This window comes from Ischnura elegans, chromosome 9 (assembly GCF_921293095.1).
Source record: "Ischnura elegans chromosome 9, ioIscEleg1.1, whole genome shotgun sequence".
Classification (NCBI taxonomy): Eukaryota; Metazoa; Arthropoda; class Insecta; order Odonata; family Coenagrionidae; genus Ischnura; species Ischnura elegans.
In genome coordinates, this window is record NC_060254.1 from 70,942,432 (window position 1) to 70,951,718 (window position 9,287).

The 9,287-nt window shown below is 40.5% G+C and overlaps 1 protein-coding gene across 1 annotated transcript in view; it reads right to left on the reverse strand.

Annotated features, from left to right (window-relative positions):
• The window catches only part of LOC124164900, a 208,959-nt gene extending 200,242 nt beyond the window's left edge, over positions 1-8,717 (reverse strand). The window contains exon 1 of the mRNA XM_046542128.1: positions 7,847-8,717. The gene's annotated coding sequence lies outside the window, so the exon portion shown is untranslated. The remainder of the gene's footprint in view (positions 1-7,846) is intronic.
• Positions 8,718-9,287: the final 570 nt, after the last annotated feature.

Here is a 9,287-nt window from a genome sequence, read left to right on the forward strand (position 1 = left end):
AATGTCCTTGAAGCCCTTCAGTTATGTGAGTCATATTAAGAGATAAGGCAAGGCTGTGGATGGCTTGAGCGCTGATACGACGCAGGCTGCTAGCGGGAAGCTGAGTACCTTGCTGACTGGTAGCGCTTGGCTTAAATAAGAATTATTAATACCTTATCAAACGAAGAAAACTTTCCGAACTTAGCCAGTTTTGATAAGTGATTATTAGGACATGTTTCCCTGAGGTCTGCGCCTAATGCATGCATTGGTAATCTCAGACGATGTATAACTCCTATCTACTCGTATAGAAACTAGGTCCCTGTGACGTCACGTGGAGTGGCATCGCGTGGGCGCCAATCTGGCCGTTTTCAAATGAGGATAAAAATGGACCATTGCCATTCGTTAAACTGGGATTTCTAAAACGAAATAATTTTTATATTATGAGTACACTAATGGTGGGAAACGAATCGCAATCAATGCCTTTCGTTTTCTTTGATGAAGGAAACTACCCTATTGCGGAATTTTAAGATAAACGGTTCAAAATTGTGAGTTTTACGGCTTTCTGAGGGATATTTTATTAATCCTTACACTATTCTATTAGTAACATCAATCCAATTAAGTAAAATGAATTAAACTTTAAAGTGGAAGAAAATGGAAAACATGGCGCGGTACAACTTCTACATTAGACATTTTAAACAGTAGCGAAAAATTGGATCACTATGAATCAAAAGTGCACTACTGTCATTTTATATTACAGATGAAATCGATCCAATAATAAAATCCTTCTGCCTACCGTTGAAAAATGTACTCGGATGTTTTGCCAGGATAGATGGTGGTAAATGTTAGACGAAGGAAAATTAACGTACAAATTTGAAGGTATTTTGCCCTAATACTAAGCATGAAATGTATCTTTACCGTGAACCCATTGAAATATCTTAAATGTACACAACTACGTGTGAATGACCTGAAGACTGAATATGCCTGCACAGATCACGAGAACAACGTGTAGGTGATGGACTTATTGCGGGGAGACTACCCCCCAAGCCTCCATGATGTTCCATTGAAAGATTCCCCCATCATGCAATCGCTAGTTAGTTTTCTTTCCCACCCATATATCCGTCCGACCCGTAAGATTCCAATTAGATAAATGACTTGCAATGGAATTTCCATCAGTTGCATCAAAATATTTTATAATCCGCTCATCAAGCAAGACCTTTCACATCACATTCCACGTAAGCATGAAATTGACAGCGTTATAACTTCTCACGGCAACATGATATAGACATAATATTTGTTTGTTGAGCGAAACTTAAACTAAGCTTGATTCTTGAGCTCCATTAATTGCTATGGTTATTCCTATTTCGCTTTTTAACCGCCGTGAGCAATTTGTAGGTCGGCGAGAACTATAAAATGAGATAATGCAGTTTAAGCATTTATTTATGATGACAATTTATACTAAATGTGTACTGAAAGAATCACGACCACTCTCTGAACGACTCGTTCATTCATACAAACGGTCATGCAGAACAAGACGATATACGACAAAAAGTCATGGAATCCTCCCCTCTATGAAATCGTCTGTAAAAATTATCGAAACACTAAAATTTCAAATTTGATCTTTATCACAGTGATGTCCACTGCCTCTCCTTTTTTTGGGGCATTCGGGGGTTAAAAATCATCGCGGAGCAGCTTTTGAACGGCACCAAAGTCATCGTGGCAGCTATAGCACAAACACACACCTTCGTAACAGTCAGACACCCCGGAAGCTAAGAACTGTTTGGTATTCCGTAGGGTTCAATTAAAGTAGGTTAGATATGACCGAAAAAAAAAACATCCTTACGGAGCAAACGGTATACAAAAAATGTCTAAGAACTGGCAGGAACATAAAGGCCGCAGGCTTTTTCCGGGGGGAATCTGAGGGGGCAGGGCCCCCCAGCGGGCGTAAGCGATTAATATATAAGTTATGCTGACATTTCCATTTTACTCTAATAAAAACGCATATAAAAAGTTTAGTGGAAACTTATTTATGGCACGATTGGCCGTACGTACATTTTTCATATAGTCGAATGCCGTCCTAGTTGGTAAAAAATTGCCATCCTCTCATATACCGTACTACCGATATTTAGCTTGGGCAAAAAAATCTCACCCCAAGACAAGTACCCCAAGTTGAGATGATTGGGACTGCACTATTGTCTGTAGACACATTGACTGGGCTTTAAATCTTATAATATTTTCATTGTTTTTAGTATATAAAATGCACTATGCACATGATCATACTCTATTCCCATTCCTTCTTTATATAAACGACATTGGCGAAGTAGTACACAGTAAGTTACGATTATTTGCAGACGACGCTGTAGTTTACAGAGAAATCCATTCCAGCAAAGATATAGGTGAACTTACGAATGACCTTGCTGCTATCCAAGCGTGGTGCGATGCATGGCAGTTAGAATTAAATTTGAAAAAATGCGTCGTAATGAATTTCTGGAAGAAGAATAACTCCCTACAACGGAGCTATATCATTCGGGGTACCCAATTAGAGACTGTTGAATCCGTGAAATATCTAGGAGTAATAATCTATCGTGGAATAAACATATTCGAGAAATAACCGGTCAAGCTAATCGTAAAATGGGTTTTGTTAAAATAATATTAGGTAAGTGCGGCGACAAAGTGAGAGAAATTAGCTACTTTTCCCTCGTTAGGCCACATCTGGAATACGCTGCCAGTGTTTGGGACCCTCATGAAAAAGGCTTAATGACAGAGTTAGAACGCGTGCAAAGAAGAGCTGCCAGGTATGTGAAAGGTCGTTACGATAGTCTTGTTAGTGTTACTGACCTCTTAGATAAACTCGGATGGGAATCTCTGTCGGACCGTAGATTGAAAAATAGACTAAACCTTTTAGATAAATTCAAGAGCAGTGTCTTTTCTGACGAAGTTAACCATATCTTACGGACGCCAACATACAACGGAAGATCAGATCATATAAATAAAATAAGAGAGATAGATTGTAGAACAGACAGATTCCGAATGTCATTTTTTCCACGATCAATAAGAGATTATAACGGCAGCAATAGAACTCGTAAATAGATTGCATGACTTGTAGTGTAGCCTACTAACCTATGTAAAAATTAATGCATGTTTCTTAATTTTATTATTATTTCTTACAGCATATAGTAGTGTAATTTGTTAGTATACGTGACGTTTTTTGGACGGTGGGGTGCGCATGTGGGAGTCCAATGCATGCTGGTGATTGATCACCCCCTGCCAAACACCCTAGAGGTGGCTCGCGTGGAATTATGTAGATGTAACGTCCTATCCACATATGCATATGTCAGATTTGCATCAAATTATTTCAAATAACAAATAGCGCTGCAAAGTTTGAAAAGCACTGAAGGACTGTCCAAGACGAGATCTGGAGATCAACGTACCCCATTAATTTATGAATTTACCTCTAACTCAACGGAATAACCTTTGAGCCACCTCTGGAGTGTTTGGATAGAGGTGATTAATCACCACCATATGCATCAACATATGTTGTACCCTTATAGTCGTATGTGGGGTGTTTGACAGGGGGTGTCAATCGCTAAGGTCATCCTAACGAAGGCAAAACTTGCAAACGGTTAGTAATTTCTATTGCAAATCCATGAAAGGCAAGTACAATGGAAAAATTAAACAAATTATGCAATGAGTATTCCTTGTGAGTGACGCCTTTATTTTTATTAATGGATACACCATTGCTACTCTTAACAGTACCAGGAAATAATGACATTTTAAATGTCTCTGTTCTCCGTGCAACAGGTTACCTACATATAGGTACTCATATAGTCGCCTAGATACCGCGAAAGGCGGATGGAAACATCTTTAAAGCGGATCTTTTCCTGAACTCGGCACTCCCGAAAACTTTCCGGGTTAATGGTAATAAATTGTGAAAATTTACGTTATTAGTGTAGATTGGAGCAAGGCTAAGGAACTACCGGCAATGATCTCTTACACTGCAAAAATGAGGTCTTTACTGCTGTCCCGGTGTTTTGACTTGGATCTAATTTCAAACTCGTGAAAAGGACACTAGGGTGTGGGTGGTCTGCGAGAAATCGGGAGGTCATTCGCAGTGACGAGGTCATCGGAAACATATGGATCGCAGGAATATCAAATGGATATTGGAGGACAGCGATGTCTTACTCTAACGCATTAAATGTACTCATCAATCTATAAACTAAATTCAAGAGCACTTAGTTTTCCGACGATGTTGGCCATGCCTTAAGGCCGTTTTACACGGTACACGGAATTTCGCAGTCTGACGTACGTGTGAAGGCGCAATCAAAATTGCGTCGCGTAAAGCGGTGAATTGCTAGAACACATGCGTGGATGCGAGACGGCAAAATAGCCCCTGTTCTAATTTCGTTCATGCATTCGTACAATTCCACGCCATTTTAGAAATTAATGCAGCTCTAACCTGCGCAATTCCGTGTACCGTGTAAAACGGCCTTTACAAACGGCAACTTACTACGGTAGATCAGACCATAAAAATAAAATTAGGGTGACAGACTGCAGAGCAAATAGATCTTCAATTTTGTTTTTCCGCGATCGATATAAGACCATAACGGTAGCGTAAGAACTTGAAATGTATAAAGGAGAAGTACAACGCCCGTCACCGAGTTCAGCTTTTATGGTAATGTTTAAAAAGATGTGTGTTCCCTTTCGCTGGTCTACAGCCATGCAAGCAGCAAACCTCAAAAACATCCTCTGAGAAATTCATACCCTCAAGAAAAAAAATACTTTTGCTGAAAGTTATGCGCAAACGACATGCGCATGTCGGACACGACGTTTATGATATGACCATTTGATGCCTTTCATATAGAGCAGGTGAACGCTGAAAATGTAGACCAGTAGTGTAGCCTACTAAATTATGCATTCCTGAATGCATGTTTCAGTATCATTGGCAGATTACCTTCGTAAGTAGAATATAGATTAACCCAATAGCTTGTGCCATGTGTAGCGTAATTTTTGCGTTTTGAATTTTCGTTGAAGTAATTTGAATTCCCATGGACGGTATTGTGCATGGTGGATGTTGGTGATGGTTGCATGTTGGTAATAGCTCACACCTTGCCAAGCACCTCTGCTGGTGGCTTGCAGGGTAATCTATTCCATTTTATCTAATCTATAGTAAATATATCTGTTCTACAGTCTATCACTCTTATTATATTTTATGATCTGATCTACCGTAGTATATATGTTGGCTATCGTAATATAGATATGGCAAACTTTGTCGGAAAATAAAATGCTCTTGAATCTACATAATAGGTTTAAACAGTCTAGCTTTCAATCTACGGTCAAATATCGATTCTAATGCGAGTGTTTTAAGCGGTCTAACTATAGCGGTTTAATACTAACAACGTCTAAGATTTTGCACACCAAGGAGAGAGGGAAACCATATAACTTTTTGAGGGCAGCTCTCAATGCCCGTCACCGAGTTTAATTTTATGGAAATTTTTAAAAATATGGGTGTTCCCTTTCGCTATTCTATAGCCATGTAAGCAGCAAACCTCAAAAATTTCCCCAAGGAAGTCGTACCCTCAAGAAAAAAATATTTTTATTGGAAATTATGCGCAAACGACATGCGTATGTCGGACACGACGCTTATGACATGACCATTTGATGCCTTTCATACAGAAAAGGTGAACGCTGGCGCCGGGTTTCTCCCTCTTAATGCTTTCCATCCCCTCCATTAGTTCTACTGGCCAAGCCCGTTCGTCGCTTTGGTCAAATCCCATACCATGTAAACACTCGGCTAGCGAAACGGGAGTCAAATTCCAGGGACCAAAGCCCATGCGGATGGAATGCACTGAAGAAACTCACGCCCACATATACATTGGGCTATGTTTGGTAGAGTTCTTTCGGGCTCCGAGGCGAAGTTTTCCCTCTCTTTCAGATTCATATTTGGACTCGCCGCTTATGTCCCGATCGAATCCCTTACCATGCGGTACAACTTGTTTGAATTCAAATCGGAGCACGGAATACTATTCTTTCTTTTCCAATAAATTTTCTTTGCTAGCTATCCTTTATTTAAATAATGAAAATAACACCAATTACTGCATTAAAACTTATCCTTTATTTATTGACAATAATGCTAAGTACTGTACATTAATGCCTCGGGTAAAATCTCCTGAGAATAGGCAGGTAAAATAGTATCATAGACTACGAAAATGTATACATTATCCATTGAATTGCCAACAGAATTATCCCTAAGGAACAGCGATACCTGCGCAGTTGAATGGATTTTTGTGGAACTTAATTACTACTCGATAAATTGCGTGATTTTGGAGATGTACATTGTTTCTCCGGAAGATCTTCATCTGGTTTTACCGCAGAAAATTACGAGTATCATGAAATGTGAAATAGATGGAAACGGGAAAAATTCATTTCTACTCTTGCATACTACCAGGTCCGATAGAAGCGATAAATTAAGAGAGATGTTTCGCCGAACGGATAGATATGGAAATTCGTTTTCCCCCGAACCATAAAGGACTTTAATAAACGCTAGTCCCAACCTCGTTAGAGCACTTCATTTTTTTTGAAGTTGTAAACGGCTGGTGTCCTAACACCCCCTGCCACACGCCTTTTAGGGGGCTCGCGGGGTATTATGTAGATGTAGACTACCCTACGAGCTACCTCAACAGCGTGTGGCGTTAAGTGAGTAAACACCAACATGCAGCATGCAATACGCTACGTCTAGTGAGATTGTAGTCGTCGATAAAGTAGGTCATAAAACATGCCAACAGGTGGGCTTTTCGCGCCTGATTCAACTATATCATAATGTCAGCCATTGGTGAAGACATCACCAGCATCCTTGCAAGCCACCACTGGAGTGTAAATCAAGGGCTGAGAAATACTCCTCAACAAGCACTAAGCTATATTTAGGTGCTACTGTGCAACTATGTGGCAATGGTTAAGTCTAACCAATCATGCATCATTCATTCCACTTCCTTGCAATAGTACGTAATCCCAGGTGCACATACACCACATAGGGTATAAAAGAAAAGCAACTTACTTATCGTCTGTTTATTATTAGAACATACTGACCGGTTATAGCAAAAGTTTTTTGGTGAAATAAAATGTCAATATAAAAAGAACATTTTTTATTTCGCGGTGAATTTGGATTATTCCTAGACTTGCAGGACTAGCTTCGACGGTGATGATTTCTGTTAAAATTAAAATTAAGTCTGATTTTAAATTGTATCGTGTATTAATTTTTTAAATATTTTCCTTTCTTAAATAAGTGAACTTAGGCGAGGAACAAATAGATTTTTTAAATTGTGGTCATTTTTTCATTGGATTGCTAGAAATTACGTATATCTGTAGGATAAATATCCCTAGGTCCGTAAACATTAAACCGCCTGCTCCCAATCTGTGTAAAACTTTGGAGTGGTAAATTCTTTGCAGGTCCCAAGCCGAGCTTATTAAAGCTGCGATGGTATGGACGAGTACAAGTGATCTTTGACTAAAGAATGAAAATTGGAGCAGATGAACATCCACCCCCTGTCAAACACACCCTTGGCCTGCTGATTGTGAGAGCATTATTCATAGTAGAACCTATCGATTCATATTTAATCGTTTCTTGGAACGTAGGCCACAAAAATCTGATCATTTGGAAATATTATGCCTGCACTGAAATACAGGCAAAATATGTATTTCAAATTAACTACTTCAAAGAAAATGTTGAAATTATTTTAAACGAATATTCGAATAATTTCATTTTGAACTAGTGTACGAAAAATTTAAGAATTGTGAAAATGTTCGATTAATTTTTCAATGGTGAACCGAGAATCTATATTGGGAGAATAATTAACATCAGCTCAAGATGCCTTACCTGCGGATGTTGAACGCCAACAAAAATCAGATCCCGCCAAGACTCTGGTCCACCTAGATCACCTCAAAGTGAATGCGCTGTGGGCTCTTCCATGCTGCTATGCGATTCATATCAATACAGTTGCACGCTTGGAAAAGTTAATCTCACCAATTAATTGTTAAAACAGGACACAAAAACCGGAGACTTCAACAGCTGTTAGATGTGTTCACAAACGAAGCACGAGTAAATCTTGCCTTCAACTGGTATCTACAAGTCACACTCTCCACATTAAGAAAATTCACTCTTTGAACAAGTCAGGCGAACATTTCAAACACTTTCGATGATTGCTTCTTTGACCGGTCCATCAATACACAGTTGAGGAGTCCAAATTTCACTTTTCCTTCCCGCCAAAGTTTTTCAATTAAGCTTTCTTTCACTCGCGGGTCAACCAGCAAAAGTTGAGGCTGCAACAGTCTTAAGATCGGGCGAAAAACACAGTTTTTGCAGTCTACGTGTATGTAACTTGTTTTCACGTTTCGAATCTCAACGGTGCCCTGGAATTTTAACTCCGCGCGCGCGACGTATTTCGCGGATTAAATTTTTGGAACTACTACCGAATGGAGTCGCACATGCCTCAATTGGGTGCAGGACTCTTGCCGCTCGTCCTGATTACGGAGTGTCGACTCTAGGCGGCCGGGTGCCGCGTCCACTGCTCGCCGCGATCTTCCCCGAATAGCTCTTCCACCGGTGTCTCTAACACTGCCCCGACCCGCATGTGGAGCCGCGCCTACCCGTCGGAATGCGTGGACGGACGGACTACGCAAGGCTTGATCCCCGGCCGTGTTCGTTGGCGCAAGGCGAACGGGAGACTGTTTGCGCCTCGGAGGAAACCCGCCGTGGTTTCTCGGAATGGCGAGTGTGTGTGTGTGAGTGTTCGTTCCCAGCCTCCCCTCCAGCAGACGATCCTCCTCGCGGGGAGTCACTTTCTTCCTTCCACCACTATCTTTCGCCTCCTCCTCCACCCCTCCCCTTCTCTCGTGGGTTCCCTACGAACTCGAAAGGAGGGACTATCAGTGGAGTTGAGGAGAGGGGAGGTATTGTAGGAGGGGAAACGAGTTACGTCCTCAAGTTTGTTGTGTTGTGTGTGCTTCGTCAACGGTGAATAGGGCTGGACAGTATTTCATATACAAGTAACTGGAATACTATTTTGTATTTCAAATACCCTATTCAAAGGCATTTCTTAGTTTGCATTTCACACAATAAGACAGATCTGTCGAAATGAGGTGCTACCGAATAATGATGAAGATAAAATGGATTGACCGTGTAAGTAACGAGGAAGTGCTAAGAAGAGTGGGAGAAAACGGGGGACTACTTACTGTTAGTTGGCCACATTTTGAGGCACGATGGCCTGATGAAGACTATCATAAAAGTGGAAATAGCAAAGTTGTTGATCCTTCTATTC